This window comes from Chelonoidis abingdonii, chromosome 6 (genome assembly GCF_003597395.2).
Source record: "Chelonoidis abingdonii isolate Lonesome George chromosome 6, CheloAbing_2.0, whole genome shotgun sequence".
Taxonomy (NCBI): domain Eukaryota; kingdom Metazoa; phylum Chordata; order Testudines; family Testudinidae; genus Chelonoidis; species Chelonoidis abingdonii.
In genome coordinates this window covers 14,650,650-14,656,053 of record NC_133774.1, presented here as the reverse complement: position 1 = coordinate 14,656,053, position 5,404 = coordinate 14,650,650, and the positions used below count along the sequence as shown (strand labels likewise).

The window sequence follows — 5,404 nt, the reverse complement described above, 5'->3', positions numbered from 1 at the left end:
CACATTTGCAAATAAAGAAAACAAACATAAACCTAACTCACCATCTACCTAGTACTTACTATTTGGAATCTATAAGAACCTGTATCAGGGAGATTGGAGAGAAACCTGGTTGCACATCTGGTCCCTTTGAGCCCACAGAGTGAACAACAATCAAAAACTAACAGCATACACAGAAACTTCCCTCCCTCAAGATTTGAAAATATCCTGTCCCCTGATTGGTTCTCTGGTCAGGTGACAGCCAGGCTTACTGGACTTGTTAACCCTTTACAATCAAAAGAGATATAAAGTACTTCTGTTCTATTAACTCCTACTATCTGTTTATGACAACATCAGTGTAAGCTTTCAGTAAAAAATACATTTCTAGCTTTTGTGGTTGCAAATAACCTTGATTATGTGACCCAGGTGTAACTGATGCAGTGCTGTCTGCCTGAGTCTGCAGAGAGTCTGAAACCAGTAACTCTGGTTTCAGGATCAATGGTCTCCATATATCTCAATGGAGTGTGAACTCCAAGACCCCCTGCTATGGGGAGCCCCTCAAAACTATTCCATCAGAGGTTGGAAGAATGCAGAAAACCTCACCCAGTCACTTCCTGCTGCCAGACCAGCCTTTTGAGAAGGGTGGAAAACCCTGCTACCAGCTCTGCTATTCCTGAGGGGAGGAGGCACTGCTGCTCCTTGGGGTGTGAAGAGAGCCTCATGCTACTGCCCCTGCCTCTCTGTGAGGAGAGGCCGGGCTCCACGTGGTGGATTGGGTCTCAGACCTTAGGGCACCTAGGGCCCAGATAGCCTTAGCCACCCTTGAAGTGACCTCAGCCTTGTCCACACAGAGAAGTTTTACTACACTAACTATAGGGTTATAATTAAAGCAGTACAAACACCTCTCCTACCCCCTGGTGTGGATGCAGTTGTACTGGTATAAAGATGCCTTAGACCAGTCCAGCTATTTCCATGGCAGTATGTCTACACTACGGGATTATACCGATTTTACAGAAACCAGTTTTTTAAAACAGATTGTATAAAGTCAAGTGCACGCGGCCACACTAAGCACATTAATTCGGCGGTGTGCATCCATGTACTGAGGCTGGTGTCGATTTCCAGAGCGTTGCACTGTAGGTAGCTATCCCATAGCTATCCCATAGTTCCCGCAGTCTCCCCCTCCCTTGGAATTCTGGGTTGAGACCCCAGTGCCTGATGAGGCAAAAAACATTGTCATGGGTGGTTCTGGGTACAGCTTCACTCCTTCCTCTGTGAAAGCAGCAGACAACTGTTTCGCGCCTTTTTACCTGGGTGAACTGTGCAAACGCCATAGCACAGCAAGCATGGACCCTGCTCAGATCAAGACAGCAATCATGGACATTGTAAACACCTCGTGCATTATCATGCAGTTTATGCTGAACCAGGACCTGCAAAACCAGGCGAGGAGGAGGCAGCTATGCAGTGCGGCGACGAGAGTGATGAGGACATGGACACAGAATTCTCTCAAACCGCAGGCCCCTGCGCTTTGGAGGCCCTGCTGGTAATGGGGCAGGTTCTAGCCATTGAATGCTGATTTTGGGCCCTGGAAACAAGCACAGACTGGTGGGACCGGCATAGTTTTGCGCAGGTATGGAGGAATTGATTCCGCCTAGGGGGAGTGCGAAACTTTCGTTGATCGCATTGGGCGTAAGGGCACTTTCATGGACTTAGTACTGGCTTTCCTCGCTCTGAAACCAGAATACCAGATGAGAAGCACACTCCACAGTGAGAACAAGGCAATAGCCCTCTGGAAGCTTGCAATGCCAGACAGCTTTACCACGGTCAGTCGGGAGCGATGAGAGATATTGCGAGAGTAAAACCTAAGTGGTGGCTGCCTGGATGCTAAGTAGCGCAAGGAACAATATTAAGAGCTGCCTGCTAGAAAGTTTTGTGAACTCTGGGAAATGTGCAGGTCAATAGTGGGAATGGCTTTGCTGCAATGGGTCTAACTGTGGTGGGGAGATAGATAGGAATCCATATCCTATCTTGGATTGGGAGCACCCAGGGCAACGCAGTACGTAAACCGCAAGGGGTATTTATTCAATGTGCTCGCAAGCCTGTGAGTCACAAGGATGTTTCACCAACATCCAAATGGGATGGCCGGGAGGTGGGGTTCATGTAGTCTCTGCGCGTGCTTCAGGAACACTACTTCTGTTTTAACATGGCTGCAGCAAGGAAATTACTTCTCCAGACAGAAAAAACAGTTGGACAGTAAGTCAGATTGTTCAACATACAGCTGAAGCAAGTGCAGAATGTGTAGAATGTGCATTGGCCTTTAAGAGGCGCACTGGTGCCACATACGACAAGATCAAACCTCAGACAAACCTAATGTCCCCTTTGTTATTGCTGTTTGCCTTTGTGTGCCCATCAGGTCTACTGTGAGAGTAAGGGGGAGACCTTTATGGCGGGGTGGGAGGCTGAGGTAAATCACCTGGCCGCTGATTATGCGCAGCCAGACACCAGGAAGATTAGAAGAGCACACCAGGAAGCAGTGCACATCAGAGAAGCTTTGAAAACCAGTTTCATCACGGGCCAGGGTACGGTCTGACTGCTGTGTTTGTTTCCCCTTGATGACTCCCCCCGCCCCGATTGATTCATTCCCTGTAAACAACCCTCCCCCTTTGATTACAACTTGCTTAAGGAAATAAAGTCAATATCGTTTAAAAATCATGTATTCTTTATTAATTCATTATAAAAAGAGGGAGAGAACTGACAAGGTAGCCCGAGTGTGGTTTGGGAAGAGGATAGGAGGGAAGGAAAAGGCGACTAAAAAAAATTTCAAAGTAATGACAGCCTTTTGGCTGGGCTGTCCATGGGGATGGAGTGGGCAGGTGCACGGAGCCTCCCTCGACGCGTTCTTACACATCTGGGTGAGGAGGAGGTGGAACATGGTGAGGGGTGAGGGTGTTTATACAGGGCCTGCAGTGGCACTCTGTGATCCTGCTGCTGTTCCTGCAGTTCTATCAGATGCTGGAGCACGTCAGTTTGATCACGCAGCAGCCCCAGAGTTGCATCCCGCCACCGCTGATCTTTCTGCCTACACCTCTGATCTTCCTGCCGCCACCTCTCATCTCGAGCGTCCCTCCTGTCCTCACGTTCACTGGCATCTTTCCTGTAATTTGATACCACGTCCTTCCACTCATTCAGATGAGCTCTTTTATTGAGGGTCACTTCCATGATTTTCGAGAACATTTCGTCTTGCATCTTTTTTTTTTTTTTCCACTACCTTATCTGAGATAGCCTTCGGGATGGAGTAGGGAGGCTTGAAAAATTTGCAGCTGCATGAGGGAGGGGGAAAGAAGGGAAAAGTATTTAAAAAGATAGATTTTACAGAACACTGCTTATACTCTTTCACGGTGAACAACACTATTCACCTTACATAGCACATGTGATTTGACTACAAGGTCGCATTTTGCATCTTAATATTGAGTGCCTGTGGCTCTGGTGTTAGAGATCTCACAGATGCAGGTCCGGACAGCAGAATTCGGCTTGCATGAGGCCATGGTAAGCCATTATCTTCTGCAGCTTTCATATATCCAGTGCCCTCCTTTACCAAATAGCAAGCAAAGCCCGTTGAGTGCTGCTTCTTCCCTGTTAACATGCAGCAGCAGAAACCACGCTCCCCATCCAATTCTCTGGGATGATTGCTTTACCCCTCCTCCCACCGCGTGGCTGGTATCATGGAAGATCACTGCTAAACACCTCTCTACCCTCCCATCGCGTGGCTGGTAGCAGGGAAGATCCCTGCTAGCCAAACGCGAAAAAGCTCAACGCCAATCACCCGCCCCCCTTCCCCCTGCTTGGCTACCTGCAAGGAAGGATTTCTTTTAAACAACAGGCAAACATCCCAGTAGGAATGGCCATCTCTGTCCCCTTAATTAAATTCCTGAATTTCAACCAGGTTACCGTGAACGATATCACTCTCCTGAGGATAACACAGCGAGATAAAGAACGGATGTTGCTTGAATGCCAGCAAACACCGGGACCATACGCAGCTAGGCTTTGTCATGCAATGATACCAGATTACTTGCTACATGCATGGCGTGGTCAAGTGTCCTACCATGGAGGACAGAATAAGGCTGCCCTGCCCAGAAACCTTCTGCAAAGGCTTTTGGAGTACCTCCAGGATAGCTTCATGGAGATGTCCCTGGAGGATTTCCGCTCCATCCCCAGACATGTTAACAGACTTTTCCAGTAACTGTACTGGATGCGAATGCATCCCAAGTCCTCAGGGCAAATTAGTTATTAAAAAACCCTTATTTTTAAACCATGTTTTATATTTACAAAGGTACACTCACCAGAGGTCCCTTCCATGACTTCATTTTGTGGGATAGTGGCTTGGGGGGGCTGGGAGGGTAATTCTGTCAGGGTGAGAAAAAGCTCCTGGCTGTTGGGGAGAATGGAGTGCTGTGTGCTCTCTGCAAGCTCATCCTCCTCCTCCTCTTCCCCGTCCACAGAATCCTCAGCCATGGCTGAGATTACCACCCCCACCTCGGAATCCACGAATAGAGGTGGGGTAGTGGTGGCGGACCCCCCGAGAATTGCATGCAGCTCAGTGTAGAAGCGGCATGTTTTTGGCCCTGCCCTGGACCTTCCATTTACTTCTTTGGTTTTCTGGTAGGCTTGTCTGAGCCCCTTAACTTTCACACAGCACTGTACTGAGTCCCTGGTGTGGCCTCTGTGCATCATGGCCTTGGAAATTTTTTCAAATGTTTTTTCATTTCGTGTTTTGGAACGGAGTTCTGTGAGCACGGAATCCTCTCCCCATATAGCGATCAGATCCAGTACCTCCCGTGCGGTCCATGCTGGAGCTCTTTTTCTGTTCTCAGGAGACTGCATTGTTACCTGTGCTGGTGAGCTCTCCATGCTGGCCAAACAGGAAATGAAATTCAAAAGTTCGCGGGGCTTTTCTTGTCTACCTGGCCAGTGCATCCAAGTTCAGACTGCTTTGCAGAGCGGTCACAATGGTGCACTGTGGGATACCGCTTGGAGGCCAATACCGTTGAATTGCGGCCACACTAACCCTAATCCGACATGGCAATACCGATTTCAGCGCTACTCCCCTTGTCGGGGAGGAGTACAGAAACCGATTTAAAGAGCCCTTTATATCGATATAAAGGGCTTTGTTGTGTGGACAGGTGCAGGGTTAAACTCTGCTAAATTCAGTATAAACGCGTAGTGTAGACCAGACCTGGAAAAGTGGAATAAGCTACAGCTGTATAAGGGATCTTTATAGCAGTACAACCACATCCTCAGTAGGGGTTGTACCAGTATAACTACATTGGTTTAAAAAAAACCCCACATCCCTAATTGACCTAATCAGACCAGTACATGAACTATGTGTCAACCAGGCCCCAGAGACCCTGCCTACACACTGGCTTAACAGCTC

The 5,404-nt window shown here is 48.3% G+C and overlaps 1 long non-coding RNA gene across 1 annotated transcript; it reads right to left on the bottom strand.

Moving 5' to 3' along the window:
- Positions 1 to 2,674: 2,674 nt before the first annotated feature.
- LOC142047039 (uncharacterized) lies at positions 2,675 to 5,085 on the bottom strand. The gene is made up of 2 exons (XR_012656187.1): positions 4,314 to 5,085; positions 2,675 to 3,293 (listed from the first exon to the last, which is right to left on the bottom strand). It is a non-coding gene; the product is annotated as an uncharacterized LOC142047039 (long non-coding RNA).
- Positions 5,086 to 5,404: the final 319 nt, after the last annotated feature.